Here is a 21,367-nt window from a genome sequence, read left to right as displayed (position 1 = left end):
TCTTTTATTGCTTTAAAGTGCTTTTCAGCTCCTGAATAGCGTTTTCAATGCTTTTACAATGTTTGGCATTGTACTAGTTCACATTACATGACTTTGACTTCGATTTCAGCCTAAAACAGGCCTCACTGACTCAAATCAACTGTAAATAACCTAATCCATAATACTGACAAGATTCAGCCATTACTTCCAGAGTTTTTAGACTTTCATTCTTTTATTGCTTTAAAGTGCTTTTCAGCTCCTGAATAGCGTTTTCAATGCATTTACAATGTTTGGCATTGTACTAGTTTACATTACATGACTTTGACTTCGATTTCAGCCTAAAAAACAAATCAACTGTAAATCACCTAATCCATAATACTGACAATATTTAGCCATTAGATTCAGAGTTTTGAGACTTTTATTCTTTACTGCTTTAAAGTGCTTTTCAGCTCCTGAATAGCGTTTTCAATGCATTTACAATGTTTGGCATTGTACCAGTTCACATTACATGACTTTGACTTCGACTTCAGCCGAAAACAGGCCACACTGACTCAAATCAACTGTAAATCATCTAATCCATACTACTGACAAGATTTAGCCATTAGATTCCGAGTTTTGAGACTGTCATTCTTTTATTGCTTTAAAGTGCTTTTCGGCTCCTGATAGCGTTTTCAATGCATTTACAATGTTTGGCATTGTACTAGTTTACATTACATGACTTTGACTAAGATTTCAGCCTAAAAAACAAATCAACTGTAAATCACCTAATCCATAATACTGACAATATTTAGCCATTAGATTCCGAGTTTTGAGACTTTTATTCTTTTACTGCTTTAAAGTGCCTTTCAGCTCCTGAATAGCGTTTTCAATGCATTTACAATGTTTGGCATTGTACCAGGTCCCATTACATGACTTTGACTTAGATCTCAGCCTAAAGCAGGCCACACTGACTCAAATCAACTGTAAATCATCTAATCCATACTACTGACAAGATTTAGCCATTAGATTCCGAGTTTTGAGACTGTCATTCTTTTATTGCTTTAAAGTGCTTTTCAGCTCCTGAATAGCGTTTTCAATGCATTTACAATGTTTGGCATTGTACTAGCTCACATTACATGACTTTGACTTCGATTTCAGCCTAAAAAACGAATCAACTGTAAATCACCTAATCCATACTACTGAAAAGATTTAGCCAGTAGATTCAGAGTTTTGAGACTTTCATTCTTTTATTGCTTTAAAGTGCTTTTCAGCTCCTGAATAGCGTTTTCAATGCATTTACAATGTTTGGCATTCTACTAGTTCACATTACATGACTTTGACTTAGATCTCAGCCTAAAACAGGCCACACTGACTCAAATCAACTGTAAATCACCTAATCCATACTACTGAAAAGATTTAGCCAGTAGATTCAGAGTTTTGAGACTTTCATTCTTTTATTGCTTTAAAGTGCTTTTCAGCTCCTGAATAGCGTTTTCAATGCATTTACAATGTTTGGCATTCTACTAGTTCACATTACATGACTTTGACTTAGATCTCAGCCTAAAACAGGCCACACTGACTCAAATCAACTGTAAATCATCTAATCCATACTATTGTCAAGATTTAGCCATTAGATTCCGAGTTTTGAGACTTTCATTCTTTTATTGCTTTAAAGTGCTTTTCAGCTCCTGAATAGCGTTTTCAATGCATTTACAATGTTTGGCATTGTACTAGTTTACATTACATGACTTTGACTAAGATTTAAGCCTAAAAAACAAATCAACTGTAAATCACCTAATCCATAATACTGACAATATTTAGCCATTAGATTCAGAGTTTTGAGACTTTTATTCTTTTACTGCTTTAAAGTGCTTTTCAGCTCCTGAATAGCGTTTTCAATGCATTTACAATGTTTGGCATTGTACCAGTTCACATTACATGACTTTGACTTAGATCTCAGCCTAAAGCAGGCCACACTGACTCAAATCAACTGTAAATCATCTAATCCATACTACTGACAAGATTTAGCCGTTAGATTCCGAGTTTTGAGACTGTCATTCTTTTATTGCTTTAAAGTGCTTTTCAGCTCCTGAATAGCGTTTTCAATGCATTTACAATGTTTGGCATTGTACTAGCTCACATTACATGACTTTGACTTCGATTTCAGCCTAAAAAACGAATCAACTGTAAATCACCTAATCCATACTACTGAAAAGATTTAGCCAGTAGATTCAGAGTTTTAAGACTTTCATTCTTTTATTGCTTTAAAGTGCTTTTCAGCTCCTGAATAGCGTTTTCAATGCATTTACAATGTTTGGCATTGTACTTGTTCACATTACATGACTTTGACTTCGATTTCAGCCTAAAACAGGCGTCACTGACTCAAATCAACTGTAAATCACCTAATCCATAATACTGACAAGATTCAGCCATTACTTCCAGAGTTTTGAGACTTTCATTCTTGTACTGCTTTAAAGTGCTTTTCAGCTCCTGAATAGCGTTTTCAATGCATTTACAATGTTTGGCATTGTACCAGGTCCCATTACATGACTTTGACTTAGATCTCAGCCTAAAGCAGGCCACACTGACTCAAATCAACTGTAAATCATCTAATCCATACTACTGACAAGATTTAGCCATTAGATTCCGAGTTTTGAGACTGTCATTCTTTTATTGCTTTAAAGTGCTTTTCAGCTCCTGAATAGCGTTTTCAATGCATTTACAATGTTTGGCATTGTACTAGCTCACATTACATGACTTTGACTTCGATTTCAGCCTAAAAAACGAATCAACTGTAAATCACCTAATCCATACTACTGAAAAGATTTAGCCAGTAGTTTCAGAGTTTTAAGACTTTCATTCTTTTATTGCTTTAAAGTGCTTTTCAGCTCCTGAATAGCGTTTTCAATGCATTTACAATGTTTGGCATTGTACTAGTTCACATTACATGACTTTGACTTCGATTTCAGCCTAAAACAGGCCTCACTTACTCAAATCAACTGTAAATAACCTAATCCATAATACTGACAAGATTCAGCCATTACTTCCAGAGTTTTGAGACTTTCATTCTTTTATTGCTTTAAAGTGCTTTTCAGCTCCTGAATAGCGTTTTCAATGCATTTACAATGTTTGGCATTGTACTAGTTTACATTACATGACTTTGACTAAGATTTAAGCCTAAAAAACAAATCAACTGTAAATCACCTAATCCATAATACTGACAATATTTAGCCATTAGATTCAGAGTTTTGAGACTTTTATTCTTTTACTGCTTTAAAGTGCTTTTCAGCTCCTGAATAGCGTTTTCAATGCATTTACAATGTTTGGCATTGTACCAGGTCACATTACATGACTTTGACTTAGATCTCAGCCTAAAGCAGGCCACACTGACTCAAATCAACTGTAAATCATCTAATCCATACTACTGACAAGATTTAGCCGTTAGATTCCGAGTTTTGAGACTGTCATTCTTTTATTGCTTTAAAGTGCTTTTCAGCTCCTGAATAGCGTTTTCAATGCATATACAATGTTTGGCATTCTACTAGCTCACATTACATGACTTTGACTTCGATTTCAGCCTAAAACAGGCGTCACTGACTCAAATCAACTGTAAATCACCTAATCCATAATACTGACAAGATTCAGCCATTACTTCCAGAGTTTTGAGACTTTCATTCTTTTATTGCTTTAAAGTGCTTTTCAGCTCCTGAATAGCGTTTTCAATGAATTTACAATGTTTGGCATTGTACTAGTTCACATTACATGACTTTGACTTCGATTTCAACCTAAAAAAAAGTCCACACTGACTCAAATCAACTGTAAATCACCTAATCCACACTACTGACAAGATTTAGCCAGTAGATTCAGAGTTTTGAGACTTTCATTCTTTTATTGCTTTAAAGTGCTTTTCAGCTCCTGAATAGCGTTTTCAATGCATTTACAATGTTTGGCATTCTACTAGTTCACATTACATGACTTTGACTTCGATTTCAGCCTAAAACAGGCCTCACTGACTCAAATCAACTGTAAATAACCTAATCCATAATACTGACAAGATTCAGCCATTACTTCCAGAGTTTTGAGACTTTCATTCTTTTATTGCTTTAAAGTGCTTTTCAGCTCCTGAATAGCGTTTTCAATGCATTTACAATGTTTGGCATTGTACTAGTTTACATTACATGACTTTGACTTCGATTTCAGCCTAAAAAACAAATCAACTGTAAATCACCTAATCCATAATACTGACAATATTTAGCCATTAGATTCAGAGTTTTGAGACTTTTATTCTTTTACTGCTTTAAAGTGCTTTTCAGCTCCTGAATAGCGTTTTCAATGCATTTACAATGTTTGGCATTGTACCAGTTCACATTACATGACTTTGACTTCGATTTCAGCCGAAAACAGGCCACACTGACTCAAATCAACTGTAAATCATCTAATCCATACTACTGACAAGATTTAGCCATTAGATTCCGAGTTTTGAGACTGTCATTCTTTTATTGCTTTAAAGTGCTTTTCGGCTCCTGATAGCGTTTTCAATGCATTTACAATGTTTGGCATTGTACTAGTTTACATTACATGACTTTGACTAAGATTTCAGCCTAAAAAACAAATCAACTGTAAATCACCTAATCCATAATACTGACAATATTTAGCCATTAGATTCCGAGTTTTGAGACTTTTATTCTTTTACTGCTTTAAAGTGCCTTTCAGCTCCTGAATAGCGTTTTCAATGCATTTACAATGTTTGGCATTGTACCAGGTCCCATTACATGACTTTGACTTAGATCTCAGCCTAAAGCAGGCCACACTGACTCAAATCAACTGTAAATAATCTAATCCATACTACTGACAAGATTTAGCCATTAGATTCCGAGTTTTGAGACTGTCATTCTTTTATTGCTTTAAAGTGCTTTTCAGCTCCTGAATAGCGTTTTCAATGCATTTACAATGTTTGGCATTGTACCAGTTCACATTACATGACTTTGACTTCGATTTCAGCCGAAAACAGGCCACACTGACTCAAATAAACTGTAAATCATCTAATCCATACTACTGACAAGATTTAGCCATTAGATTCCGAGTTTTGAGACTGTCATTCTTTTATTGCTTTAAAGTGCTTTTCGGCTCCTGATAGCGTTTTCAATGCATTTACAAAGTTTGGCATTGTACTAGTTTACATTACATGACTTTGACTAAGATTTCAGCCTAAAAAACAAATCAACTGTAAATCACCTAATCCATAATACTGACAATATTTAGCCATTAGATTCCGAGTTTTGAGACTTTTATTCTTTTACTGCTTTAAAGTGCCTTTCAGCTCCTGAATAGCGTTTTCAATGCATTTACAATGTTTGTCATTGTACCAGGTCCCATTACATGACTTTGACTTAGATCTCAGCCTAAAGCAGGCCACACTGACTCAAATCAACTGTAAATCATCTAATCCATACTACTGACAAGATTTAGCCATTAGATTCCGAGTTTTGAGACTGTCATTCTTTTATTGCTTTAAAGTGCTTTTCAGCTCCTGAATAGCGTTTTCAATGCATTTACAATGTTTGGCATTGTACTAGCTCACATTACATGACTTTGACTTCGATTTCAGCCTAAAAAACGAATCAACTGTAAATCACCTAATCCATACTACTGAAAAGATTTAGCCAGTAGATTCAGAGTTTTGAGACTTTCATTCTTTTATTGCTTTAAAGTGCTTTTCAGCTCCTGAATAGCGTTTTCAATGCATTTACAATGTTTGGCATTCTACTAGTTCACATTACATGACTTTGACTTAGATCTCAGCCTAAAACAGGCCACACTGACTCAAATCAACTGTAAATCATCTAATCCATACTATTGTCAAGATTTAGCCATTAGATTCCGAGTTTTGAGACTTTCATTCTTTTATTGCTTTAAAGTGCTTTTCAGCTCCTGAATAGCGTTTTCAATGCATTTACAATGTTTGGCATTGTACTAGTTTACATTACATGACTTTGACTAAGATTTAAGCCTAAAAAACAAATCAACTGTAAATCACCTAATCCATAATACTGACAATATTTAGCCATTAGATTCAGAGTTTTGAGACTTTTATTCTTTTACTGCTTTAAAGTGCTTTTCAGCTCCTGAATAGCGTTTTCAATGCATTTACAATGTTTGGCATTGTACCAGTTCACATTACATGACTTTGACTTAGATCTCAGCCTAAAGCAGGCCACACTGACTCAAATCAACTGTAAATCATCTAATCCATACTACTGACAAGATTTAGCCGTTAGATTCCGAGTTTTGAGACTGTCATTCTTTTATTGCTTTAAAGTGCTTTTCAGCTCCTGAATAGCGTTTTCAATGCATTTACAATGTTTGGCATTGTACTAGTTTACATTACATGACTTTGACTAAGATTTCAGCCTAAAAAACAAATCAACTGTAAATCACCTAATCCATACTACTGACAAGATTCAGCCATTAGATTCCGAGTTTTGAGACTTTTATTCTTTTATTGCTTTAAAGTGCTTTTCAGCTCCTGAATAGCGTTTTCAATGCATTTACAATGTTTGGCATTGTACCAGGTCACATTACATGACTTTGACTTAGATCTCAGCCTAAAGCAGGCCACACTGACTCAAATCAACTGTAAATCATCTAATCCATACTACTGACAAGATTTAGCCATTAGATTCCGAGTTTTGAGACTGTCATTCTTTTATTGCTTTAAAGTGCTTTTCAGCTCCTGAATAGCGTTTTCAATGCATTTACAATGTTTGGCATTGTACTAGCTCACATTACATGACTTTGACTTCGATTTCAGCCTAAAAAACGAATCAACTGTATATCACCTAATCCATACTACTGAAAAGATTTAGCCAGTAGCTTCAGAGTTTTAAGACTTTCATTCTTTTATTGCTTTAAAGTGCTTTTCAGCTCCTGAATAGCGTTTTCAATGCATTTACAATGTTTGGCATTGTACTTGTTCACATTACATGACTTTGACTTCGATTTCAGCCTAAAACAGGCCTCACTGACTCAAATCAACTGTAAATCACCTAATCCATAATACTGACAAGATTCAGCCATTACTTCCAGAGTTTTGAGACTTTCATTCTTGTACTGCTTTAAAGTGCTTTTCAGCTCCTGAATAGCGTTTTCAATGCATTTACAATGTTTGGCATTGTACCAGGTCACATTACATGACTTTGACTTAGATCTCAGCCTAAAGCAGGCCACACTGACTCAAATCAACTGTAAATCATCCAATCCATACTACTGACAAGATTTAGCCATTAGATTCCGAGTTTTGAGACTGTCATTCTTTTATTGCTTTAAAGTGCTTTTCAGCTCCTGAATAGCGTTTTCAATGCATTTACAATGTTTGGCATTGTACTAGCTCACATTACATGACTTTGACTTCGATTTCAGCCTAAAAAACGAATCAACTGTAAATCACCTAATCCATACTACTGAAAAGATTTAGCCAGTATATTCAGAGTTTTAAGACTTTCATTCTTTTATTGCTTTAAAGTGCTTTTCAGCTCCTGAATAGCGTTTTCAATGCATTTACAATGTTTGGCATTGTACTAGTTCACATTACATGACTTTGACTTCGATTTCAGCCTAAAACAGGCCTCACTGACTCAAATCAACTGTAAATAACCTAATCCATAATACTGACAAGATTCAGCCATTACTTCCAGAGTTTTGAGACTTTCATTCTTTTATTGCTTTAAAGTGCTTTTCAGCTCCTGAATAGCGTTTTCAATGCATTTACAATGTTTGGCATTGTACTAGTTTACATTACATGACTTTGACTTCGATTTCAGCCTAAAAAACAAATCAACTGTAAATCACCTAATCCATAATACTGACAATATTTAGCCATTAGATTCAGAGTTTTGAGACTTTTATTCTTTACTGCTTTAAAGTGCTTTTCAGCTCCTGAATAGCGTTTTCAATGCATTTACAATGTTTGGCATTGTACCAGTTCACATTACATGACTTTGACTTCGACTTCAGCCGAAAACAGGCCACACTGACTCAAATCAACTGTAAATCATCTAATCCATACTACTGACAAGATTTAGCCATTAGATTCCGAGTTTTGAGACTGTCATTCTTTTATTGCTTTAAAGTGCTTTTCGGCTCCTGATAGCGTTTTCAATGCATTTACAATGTTTGGCATTGTACTAGTTTACATTACATGACTTTGACTAAGATTTCAGCCTAAAAAACAAATCAACTGTAAATCACCTAATCCATAATACTGACAATATTTAGCCATTAGATTCCGAGTTTTGAGACTTTTATTCTTTTACTGCTTTAAAGTGCCTTTCAGCTCCTGAATAGCGTTTTCAATGCATTTACAATGTTTGGCATTGTACCAGGTCCCATTACATGACTTTGACTTAGATCTCAGCCTAAAGCAGGCCACACTGACTCAAATCAACTGTAAATCATCTAATCCATACTACTGACAAGATTTAGCCATTAGATTCCGAGTTTTGAGACTGTCATTCTTTTATTGCTTTAAAGTGCTTTTCAGCTCCTGAATAGCGTTTTCAATGCATTTACAATGTTTGGCATTGTACTAGCTCACATTACATGACTTTGACTTCGATTTCAGCCTAAAAAACGAATCAACTGTAAATCACCTAATCCATACTACTGAAAAGATTTAGCCAGTAGATTCAGAGTTTTGAGACTTTCATTCTTTTATTGCTTTAAAGTGCTTTTCAGCTCCTGAATAGCGTTTTCAATGCATTTACAATGTTTGGCATTCTACTAGTTCACATTACATGACTTTGACTTAGATCTCAGCCTAAAACAGGCCACACTGACTCAAATCAACTGTAAATCATCTAATCCATACTATTGTCAAGATTTAGCCATTAGATTCCGAGTTTTGAGACTTTCATTCTTTTATTGCTTTAAAGTGCTTTTCAGCTCCTGAATAGCGTTTTCAATGCATTTACAATGTTTGGCATTGTACTAGTTTACATTACATGACTTTGACTAAGATTTAAGCCTAAAAAACAAATCAACTGTAAATCACCTAATCCATAATACTGACAATATTTAGCCATTAGATTCAGAGTTTTGAGACTTTTATTCTTTTACTGCTTTAAAGTGCTTTTCAGCTCCTGAATAGCGTTTTCAATGCATTTACAATGTTTGGCATTGTACCAGTTCACATTACATGACTTTGACTTAGATCTCAGCCTAAAGCAGGCCACACTGACTCAAATCAACTGTAAATCATCTAATCCATACTACTGACAAGATTTAGCCGTTAGATTCCGAGTTTTGAGACTGTCATTCTTTTATTGCTTTAAAGTGCTTTTCAGCTCCTGAATAGCGTTTTCAATGCATTTACAATGTTTGGCATTCTACTAGCTCACATTACATGACTTTGACTTCGATTTCAGCCTAAAAAACGAATCAACTGTAAATCACCTAATCCATACTACTGAAAAGATTTAGCCAGTAGATTCAGAGTTTTGAGACTTTCATTCTTTTACTGCTTTAAAGTGCTTTTCAGCTCCTGAATAGCGTTTTCAATGAATTTACAATGTTTGGCATTGTACTAGTTCACATTACATGACTTTGACTTCGATTTCAACCTAAAAAAAAGTCCACACTGACTCAAATCAACTGTAAATCACCTAATCCACACTACTGACAAGATTTAGCCAGTAGATTCAGAGTTTTGAGACTTTCATTCTTTTATTGCTTTAAAGTGCTTTTCAGCTCCTGAATAGCGTTTTCAATGCATTTACAATGTTTGGCATTGTACTAGTTTACATTACATGACTTTGACTTCGATTTCAGCCTAAAAAACAAATCAACTGTAAATCACCTAATCCATAATACTGACAATATTTAGCCATTAGATTCAGAGTTTTGAGACTTTTATTCTTTTACTGCTTTAAAGTGCTTTTCAGCTCCTGAATAGCGTTTTCAATGCATTTACAATGTTTGACATTGTACCAGTTCACATTACATGACTTTGACTTCGATTTCAGCCGAAAACAGGCCACACTGACTCAAATCAACTGTAAATCATCTAATCCATACTACTGACAAGATTTAGCCATTAGATTCCGAGTTTTGAGACTGTCATTCTTTTATTGCTTTAAAGTGCTTTTCGGCTCCTGATAGCGTTTTCAATGCATTTACAATGTTTGGCATTGTACTAGTTTACATTACATGACTTTGACTAAGATTTCAGCCTAAAAAACAAATCAACTGTAAATCAACTAATCCATAATACTGACAATATTTAGCCATTAGATTCCGAGTTTTGAGACTTTTATTCTTTTACTGCTTTAAAGTGCCTTTCAGCTCCTGAATAGCGTTTTCAATGCATTTACAATGTTTGGCATTGTACCAGGTCCCATTACATGACTTTGACTTAGATCTCAGCCTAAAGCAGGCCACACTGACTCAAATCAACTGTAAATCATCTAATCCATACTACTGACAAGATTTAGCCATTAGATTCCGAGTGTTAAGACTGTCATTCTTTTATTGCTTTAAAGTGCTTTTCAGCTCCTGAATAGCGTTTTCAATGCATTTACAATGTTTGGCATTGTACTAGCTCACATTACATGACTTTGACTTCGATTTCAGCCTAAAAAACGAATCAACTGTAAATCACCTAATCCATACTACTGAAAAGATTTAGCCAGTAGATTCAGAGTTTTGAGACTTTCATTCTTTTATTGCTTTAAAGTGCTTTTCAGCTCCTGAATAGCGTTTTCAATGCATTTACAATGTTTGGCATTCTACTAGTTCACATTACATGACTTTGACTTAGATCTCAGCCTAAAACAGGCCACACTGACTCAAATCAACTGTAAATCATCTAATCCATACTATTGTCAAGATTTAGCCATTAGATTCCGAGTTTTGAGACTTTCATTCTTTTATTGCTTTAAAGTGCTTTTCAGCTCCTGAATAGCGTTTTCAATGCATTTACAATGTTTGGCATTGTACTAGTTTACATTACATGACTTTGACTAAGATTTAAGCCTAAAAAACAAATCAACTGTAAATCACCTAATCCATAATACTGACAATATTTAGCCATTAGATTCAGAGTTTTGAGACTTTTATTCTTTTACTGCTTTAAAGTGCTTTTCAGCTCCTGAATAGCGTTTTCAATGCATTTACAATGTTTGGCATTGTACCAGTTCACATTACATGACTTTGACTTAGATCTCAGCCTAAAGCAGGCCACACTGACTCAAATCAACTGTAAATCATCTAATCCATACTACTGACAAGATTTAGCCGTTAGATTCCGAGTTTTGAGACTGTCATTCTTTTATTGCTTTAAAGTGCTTTTCAGCTCCTGAATAGCGTTTTCAATGCATTTACAATGTTTGGCATTCTACTAGCTCACATTACATGACTTTGACTTCGATTTCAGCCTAAAAAACGAATCAACTGTAAATCACCTAATCCATACTACTGAAAAGATTTAGCCAGTAGATTCAGAGTTTTGAGACTTTCATTCTTTTACTGCTTTAAAGTGCTTTTCAGCTCCTGAATAGCGTTTTCAATGAATTTACAATGTTTGGCATTGTACTAGTTCACATTACATGACTTTGACTTCGATTTCAACCTAAAAAAAAGTCCACACTGACTCAAATCAACTGTAAATCACCTAATCCACACTACTGACAAGATTTAGCCAGTAGATTCAGAGTTTTGAGACTTTCATTCTTTTATTGCTTTAAAGTGCTTTTCAGCTCCTGAATAGCGTTTTCAATGCATTTACAATGTTTGGCATTGTACTAGTTTACATTACATGACTTTGACTTCGATTTCAGCCTAAAAAACAAATCAACTGTAAATCACCTAATCCATAATACTGACAATATTTAGCCATTAGATTCAGAGTTTTGAGACTTTTATTCTTTTACTGCTTTAAAGTGCTTTTCAGCTCCTGAATAGCGTTTTCAATGCATTTACAATGTTTGACATTGTACCAGTTCACATTACATGACTTTGACTTCGATTTCAGCCGAAAACAGGCCACACTGACTCAAATCAACTGTAAATCATCTAATCCATACTACTGACAAGATTTAGCCATTAGATTCCGAGTTTTGAGACTGTCATTCTTTTATTGCTTTAAAGTGCTTTTCGGCTCCTGATAGCGTTTTCAATGCATTTACAATGTTTGGCATTGTACTAGTTTACATTACATGACTTTGACTAAGATTTCAGCCTAAAAAACAAATCAACTGTAAATCAACTAATCCATAATACTGACAATATTTAGCCATTAGATTCCGAGTTTTGAGACTTTTATTCTTTTACTGCTTTAAAGTGCCTTTCAGCTCCTGAATAGCGTTTTCAATGCATTTACAATGTTTGGCATTGTACCAGGTCCCATTACATGACTTTGACTTAGATCTCAGCCTAAAGCAGGCCACACTGACTCAAATCAACTGTAAATCATCTAATCCATACTACTGACAAGATTTAGCCATTAGATTCCGAGTGTTAAGACTGTCATTCTTTTATTGCTTTAAAGTGCTTTTCAGCTCCTGAATAGCGTTTTCAATGCATTTACAATGTTTGGCATTGTACTAGCTCACATTACATTACATGACTTTGACTTCGATTTCAGCCTAAAAAACGAATCAACTGTAAATCACCTAATCCATACTACTGAAAAGATTTAGCCAGTAGATTCAGAGTTTTAAGACTTTCATTCTTTTATTGCTTTAAAGTGCTTTTCAGCTCCTGAATATCGTTTTCAATGAATTTACAATGTTTGGCATTCTACTAGTTCACATTACATGACTTTGACTAAGATTTCAGCCTAAAAAACAAATAAACTGTAAATCACCTAATCCATACTACTGACAAGATTCAGCCATTACTTCCAGAGTTTTGAGACTTTCATTCTTTTATTGCTTTAAAGTGCTTTTCAGCTCCTGAATAGCGTTTTCAATGCATTTACAATGTTTGGCATTGTACCAGGTCACATTACATGACTTTGACTTAGATCTCAGCCTAAAGCAGGCCACACTGACTCAAATCAACTGTAAATCATCTAATCCATACTACTGACAAGATTTAGCCATTAGATTCCGAGTTTTGAGACTGTCATTCTTTTATTGCTTTAAAGTGCTTTTCAGCTCCTGAATAGCGTTTTCAATGCATTTACAATGTTTGGCATTGTACTAGCTCACATTACATGACTTTGACTTCGATTTCAGCCTAAAAAACGAATCAACTGTAAATCACCTAATCCATACTACTGAAAAGATTTAGCCAGTAGATTCAGAGTTTTAAGACTTTCATTCTTTTATTGCTTTAAAGTGCTTTTCAGCTCCTGAATAGCGTTTTCAATGCATTTACAATGTTTGGCATTGTACTTGTTCACATTACATGACTTTGACTTCGATTTCAGCCTAAAACAGGCCTCACTGACTCAAATCAACTGTAAATAACCTAATCCATAATACTGACAAGATTCAGCCATTACTTCCAGAGTTTTGAGACTTTCATTCTTTTATTGCTTTAAAGTGCTTTTCAGCTCCTGAATAGCGTTTTCAATGCATTTACAATGTTTGGCATTGTACTAGTTTACATTACATGACTTTGACTTCGATTTCAGCCTAAAAAACAAATCAACTGTAAATCACCTAATCCATAATACTGACAATATTTAGCCATTAGATTCAGAGTTTTGAGACTTTTATTCTTTACTGCTTTAAAGTGCTTTTCAGCTCCTGAATAGCGTTTTCAATGCATTTACAATGTTTGGCATTCTACTAGTTCACATTACATGACTTTGACTTCGATTTCAGCCTAAAACAGCCCTCACTGACTCAAATCAACTGTAAATAACCTAATCCATAATACTGACAAGATTCAGCCATTACTTCCAGAGTTTTGAGACTTTCATTCTTTTATTGCTTTAAAGTGCTTTTCAGCTCCTGAATAGCGTTTTCAATGCATTTACAATGTTTGGCATTGTACTAGTTTACATTACATGACTTTGACTTCGATTTCAGCCTAAAAAACAAATCAACTGTAAATCACCTAATCCATAATACTGACAATATTTAGCCATTAGATTCAGAGTTTTGAGACTTTTATTCTTTTACTGCTTTAAAGTGCTTTTCAGCTCCTGAATAGCGTTTTCAATGCATTTACAATGTTTGGCATTGTACCAGTTCACATTACATGACTTTGACTTCGATTTCAGACGAAAACAGGCCACACTGACTCAAATAAACTGTAAATCATCTAATCCATACTACTGACAAGATTTAGCCATTAGATTCCGAGTTTTGAGACTGTCATTCTTTTATTGCTTTAAAGTGCTTTTCGGCTCCTGATAGCGTTTTCAATGCATTTACAATGTTTGGCATTGTACTAGTTTACATTACATGACTTTGACTAAGATTTCAGCCTAAAAAACAAATCAACTGTAAATCACCTAATCCATAATACTGACAATATTTAGCCATTAGATTCCGAGTTTTGAGACTTTTATTCTTTTACTGCTTTAAAGTGCCTTTCAGCTCCTGAATAGCGTTTTCAATGCATTTACAATGTTTGTCATTGTACCAGGTCCCATTACATGACTTTGACTTAGATCTCAGCCTAAAGCAGGCCACACTGACTCAAATCAACTGTAAATCATCTAATCCATACTACTGACAAGATTTAGCCATTAGATTCCGAGTTTTGAGACTGTCATTCTTTTATTGCTTTAAAGTGCTTTTCAGCTCCTGAATAGCGTTTTCAATGCATTTACAATGTTTGGCATTGTACTAGCTCACATTACATGACTTTGACTTTGATTTCAGCCTAAAAAACGAATCAACTGTAAATCACCTAATCCATACTACTGAAAAGATTTAGCCAGTAGATTCAGAGTTTTGAGACTTTCATTCTTTTATTGCTTTAAAGTGCTTTTCAGCTCCTGAATAGCGTTTTCAATGCATTTACAATGTTTGGCATTCTACTAGTTCACATTACATGACTTTGACTTAGATCTCAGCCTAAAACAGGCCACACTGACTCAAATCAACTGTAAATCATCTAATCCATACTATTGTCAAGATTTAGCCATTAGATTCCGAGTTTTGAGACTTTCATTCTTTTATTGCTTTAAAGTGCTTTTCAGCTCCTGAATAGCGTTTTCAATGCATTTACAATGTTTGGCATTGTACTAGTTTACATTACATGACTTTGACTAAGATTTAAGCCTAAAAAACAAATCAACTGTAAATCACCTAATCCATAATACTGACAATATTTAGCCATTAGATTCAGAGTTTTGAGACTTTTATTCTTTTACTGCTTTAAAGTGCTTTTCAGCTCCTGAATAGCGTTTTCAATGCATTTACAATGTTTGGCATTGTACCAGTTCACATTACATGACTTTGACTTAGATCTCAGCCTAAAGCAGGCCACACTGACTCAAATCAACTGTAAATCATCTAATCCATACTACTGACAAGATTTAGCCGTTAGATTCCGAGTTTTGAGACTGTCATTCTTTTATTGCTTTAAAGTGCTTTTCAGCTCCTGAATAGCGTTTTCAATGCATTTACAATGTTTGGCATTCTACTAGCTCACATTACATGACTTTGACCTCGATTTCAGCCTAAACCAGGCCTCACTGACTCAAATCAACTGTAAATAACCTAATCCATAATACTGACAAGATTCAGCCATTACTTCCAGAGTTTTGAGACTTTCATTCTTTTATTGCTTTAAAGTGCTTTTCAGCTCCTGAATAGCGTTTTCAATGCATTTACAATGTTTGGCATTGTACTAGTTTACATTACATGACTTTGACTTCGATTTCAGCCTAAAAAACAAATCAACTGTAAATCACCTAATCCATAATACTGACAATATTTAGCCATTAGATTCAGAGTTTTGAGACTTTCATTCTTTTATTGCTTTAAAGTGCTTTTCAGCTCCTGAATAGCGTTTTCAATGCATTTACAATGTTTGGCATTGTACCAGTTCACATTACATGACTTTGACTTCGATTTCAGCCGAAAACATGCCACACTGACTCAAATCAACTGTAAATCATATAATCCATACTACTGACAAGATTTAGCCATTAGATTCCGAGTTTTGAGACTGTCATTCTTTTATTGCTTTAAAGTGCTTTTCGGCTCCTGATAGCGTTTTCAATGCATTTACAATGTTTGGCATTGTACTAGTTTACATTACATGACTTTGACTAAGATTTAAGCCTAAAAAACAAATCAACTGTAAATCACCTAATCCATAATACTGACAATATTTAGCCATTAGATTCAGAGTTTTGAGACTTTTATTCTTTTACTGCTTTAAAGTGCTTTTCAGCTCCTGAATAGCGTTTTCAATGCATTTACAATGTTTGGCATTGTACCAGTTCACATTACATGACTTTGACTTAGATCTCAGCCTAAAGCAGGCCACACTGACTCAAATCAACTGTAAATCATCTAATCCATACTACTGACAAGATTTAGCCATTAGATTCCGAGTTTTGAGACTGTCATTCTTTTATTGCTTTAAAGTGCTTTTCAGCTCCTGAATAGCGTTTTCAATGCATTTACAATGTTTGGCATTCTACTAGCTCACATTACATGACTTTGACTTCGATTTCAGCCTAAAAAACGAATCAACTGTAAATCACCTAATCCATACTACTGAAAAGATTTAGCCAGTAGATTCAGAGTTTTAAGACTTTCATTCTTTTATTGCTTTAAAGTGCTTTTCAGCTCCTGAATAGCGTTTTCAATGCATTTACAATGTTTGGCATTGTACTTGTTCACATTACATGACTTTGACTTCGATTTCAGCCTAAAACAGGCGTCACTGACTCAAATCAACTGTAAATCACCTAATCCATAATACTGACAAGATTCAGCCATTACTTCCAGAGTTTTGAGACTTTCATTCTTTTACTGCTTTAAAGTGCTTTTCAGCTCCTGAATAGCGTTTTCAATGAATTTACAATGTTTGGCATTGTACTAGTTCACATTACATGACTTTGACTTCGATTTCAACCTAAAAAAAAGTCCACACTGACTCAAATCAACTGTAAATCACCTAATCCATACTACTGACAAGATTTAGCCAGTAGATTCAGAGTTTTGAGACTTTCATTCTTTTATTGCTTTAAAGTGCTTTTCAGCTCCTGAATAGCGTTTTCAATGCATTTACAATGTTTGGCATTCTACTAGTTCACATTACATGACTTTGACCTCGATTTCAGCCTAAACCAGGCCTCACTGACTCAAATCAACTGTAAATAACCTAATCCATAATACTGACAAGATTCAGCCATTACTTCCAGAGTTTTGAGACTTTCATTCTTTTATTGCTTTAAAGTGCTTTTCAGCTCCTGAATAGCGTTTTCAATGCATTTACAATGTTTGGCATTGTACTAGTTTACATTACATGACTTTGACTTCGATTTCAGCCTAAAAAACAAATCAACTGTAAATCACCTAATCCATAATACTGACAATATTTAGCCATTAGATTCAGAGTTTTGAGACTTTTATTCTTTTACTGCTTTAAAGTGCTTTTCAGCTCCTGAATAGCGTTTTCAATGCATTTACAATGTTTGGCATTGTACCAGTTCACATTACATGACTTTGACTTCGATTTCAGCCGAAAACAGGCCACACTGACTCAAATCAACTGTAAATCATATAATCCATACTACTGACAAGATTTAGCCATTAGATTCCGAGTTTTGAGACTGTCATTCTTTTATTGCTTTAAAGTGCTTTTCGGCTCCTGATAGCGTTTTCAATGCATTTACAATGTTTGGCATTGTACTAGTTTACATTACATGACTTTGACTAAGATTTCAGCCTAAAAAACAAATCAACTGTAAATCACCTAATCCATAATACTGACAATATTTAGCCAGTAGATTCCGAGTTTTGAGACTTTTATTCTTTTACTGCTTTAAAGTGCCTTTCAGCTCCTGAATAGCGTTTTCAATGCATTTACAATGTTTGGCATTGTACCAGGTCCCATTACATGACTTTGACTTAGATCTCAGCCTAAAGCAGGCCACACTGACTCAAATCAACTGTAAATAATCTAATCCATACTATTGACAAGATTTAGCCATTAGATTCCGAGTTTTGAGACTTTCATTCTTTTATTGCTTTAAAGTGCTTTTCAGCTCCTGAATATCGTTTTCAATGAATTTACAATGTTTGGCATTCTACTAGTTCACATTACATGACTTTGACTTCGATTTCAGCCTAAAAAACAAATCAACTGTAAATCACCTAATCCATACTACTGACAAGATTCAGCATTTACTTCCAGAGTTTTGAGACTTTCATTCTTTTATTGCTTTAAAGTGCTTTTCAGCTCCTGAATAGCGTTTTCAATGCATTTACAATGTTTGGCATTCTACTAGTTCACATTACATGACTTTGACTTAGATCTCAGCCTAAAACAGGCCACACTGACTCAAATCAACTGTAAATCATCTAATCCATACTATTGTCAAGATTTAGCCATTAGATTCCGAGTTTTGAGACTTTCATTCTTTTATTGCTTTAAAGTGCTTTTCAGCTCCTGAATAGCGTTTTCAATGCATTTACAATGTTTGGCATTGTACTAGTTTACATTACATGACTTTGACTAAGATTTAAGCCTAAAAAACAAATCAACTGTAAATCACCTAATCCATAATACTGACAATATTTAGCCATTAGATTCAGAGTTTTGAGACTTTTATTCTTTTACTGCTTTAAAGTGCTTTTCAGCTCCTGAATAGCGTTTTCAATGCATTTACAATGTTTGGCATTGTACTTGTTCACATTACATGACTTTGACTTCGATTTCAGCCTAAAACAGGCCTCACTGACTCAAATCAACTGTAAATAACCTAATCCATAATACTGACAAGATTCAGCCATTACTTCCAGAGTTTTGAGACTTTCATTCTTTTACTGCTTTAAAGTGCTTTTCAGCTCCTGAATAGCGTTTTCAATGAATTTACAATGTTTGGCATTGTACTAGTTCACATTACATGACTTTGACTTCGATTTCAACCTAAAAAAAAGTCCACACTGACTCAAATCAACTGTAAATCACCTAATCCATACTACTGACAAGATTTAGCCAGTAGATTCAGAGTTTTGAGACTTTCATTCTTTTATTGCTTTAAAGTGCTTTTCAGCTCCTGAATAGCGTTTTCAATGCATTTACAATGTTTGGCATTCTACTAGTTCACATTACATGACTTTGACTTCGATTTCAGCCTAAAACAGGCCTCACTGACTCAAATCAACTGTAAATAACCTAATCCATAATACTGACAAGATTCAGCCATTACTTCCAGAGTTTTGAGACTTTCATTCTTTTACTGCTTTAAAGTGCTTTTCAGCTCCTGAATAGCGTTTTCAATGAATTTACAATGTTTGGCATTATACTAGTTCACATTACATGACTTTGACTTCGATTTCAACCTAAAAAAAAGTCCACACTGACTCAAATCAACTGTAAATCACCTAATCCATACTACTGACAAGATTTAGCCAGTAGATTCAGAGTTTTGAGACTTTCATTCTTTTATTGCTTTAAAGTGCTTTTCAGCTCCTGAATAGCGTTTTCAATGAATTTACAATGTTTGGCATTGTACTAGTTTACATTACATGACTTTGACTTCGATTTCAGCCTAAAAAACAAATCAACTGTAAATCACCTAATCCATAATACTGACAATATTTAGCCATTAGATTCAGAGTTTTGAGACTTTTATTCTTTTACTGCTTTAAAGTGCTTTTCAGCTCCTGAATAGCGTTTTCAATGCATTTACAATGTTTGGCATTGTACCAGTTCACATTATATGACTTTGACTTCGATTTCAGCCGAAAACAGGCCACACTGACTCAAATCAACTGTAAATCATCTAATCCATACTACTGACAAGATTTAGCCATTAGATTCCGAGTTTTGAGACTGTCATTCTTTTATTGCTTTAAAGTGCTTTTCGGCTCCTGATAGCGTTTTCAATGCATTTACAATGTTTGGCATTGTACTAGTTTACATTACATGACTTTGACTAAGATTTCAGCCTAAAAAACAAATCAACTGTAAATCACCTAATCCATAATACTGACAATATTTAGCCATTAGATTCCGAGTTTTGAGACTTTTATTCTTTTACTGCTTTAAAGTGCCTTTCAGCTCCTGAATAGCGTTTTCAATGCATTTACAATGTTTGGCATTGTACTAGCTCACATTACATTACATGACTTTGACTTCGATTTCAGCCTAAAAAACGAATCAACTGTAAATCACCTAATCCATACTACTGAAAAGATTTAGCCAGTAGATTCAGAGTTTTAAGACTTTCCTTCTTTTATTGCTTTAAAGTGCTTTTCAGCTCCTGAATATCGTTTTCAATGAATTTACAATGTTTGGCATTCTACTAGTTCACATTACATGACTTTGACTAAGATTTTAGCCTAAAAAACAAATAAACTGTAAATCACCTAATCCATACTACTGACAAGATTCAGCCATTACTTCCAGAGTTTTGAGACTTTCATTCTTTTATTGCTTTAAAGTGCTTTTCAGCTCCTGAATAGCGTTTTCAATGCATTTACAATGTTTGGCATTGTACTAGCTCACATTACATGACTTTGACTTCGATTTCAGCCTAAAAAACGAATCAACTGTAAATCACCTAATCCATACTACTGAAAAGATTTAGCCAGTAGATTCCGAGTTTTGAGACTTTTATTCTTTTACTGCTTTAAAGTGCCTTTCAGCTCCTGAATAGCGTTTTCAATGCATTTACAATGTTTGGCATTGTACCAGGTCCCATTACATGACTTTGACTTAGATCTCAGCCTAAAGCAGGCCACACTGACTCAAATCAACTGTAAATAATCTAATCCATACTATTGACAAGATTTAGCCATTAGATTCCGAGTTTTGAGACTTTCATTCTTTTATTGCTTTAAAGTGCTTTTCAGCTCCTGAATATCGTTTTCAATGAATTTACAATGTTTGGCATTCTACTAGTTCACATTACATGACTTTGACTTCGATTTCAGCCTAAAAAACAAATCAACTGTAAATCACCTAATCCATACTACTGACAAGATTCAGCCATTAGATTCCGAGTTTTGAGACTTTTATTCTTTTATTGCTTTAAAGTGCTTTTCAGCTCCTGAATAGCGTTTTCAATGCATTTACAATGTTTGGCATTGTACCAGGTCACATTACATGACTTTGACTTAGATCTCAGCCTAAAGCAGGCCACACTGACTCAAATCAACTGTAAATCATCTAATCCATACTACTGACAAGATTTAGCCATTAGATTCCGAGTTTTGAGACTGTCATTCTTTTATTGCTTTAAAGTGCTTTTCAGCTCCTGAATAGC

The sequence above is a fragment of the Osmerus eperlanus genome, chromosome 14, assembly GCF_963692335.1.
Source record: "Osmerus eperlanus chromosome 14, fOsmEpe2.1, whole genome shotgun sequence".
Taxonomy (NCBI): domain Eukaryota; kingdom Metazoa; phylum Chordata; class Actinopteri; order Osmeriformes; family Osmeridae; genus Osmerus; species Osmerus eperlanus.
Note: the sequence above shows the minus strand (reverse complement) of the source record.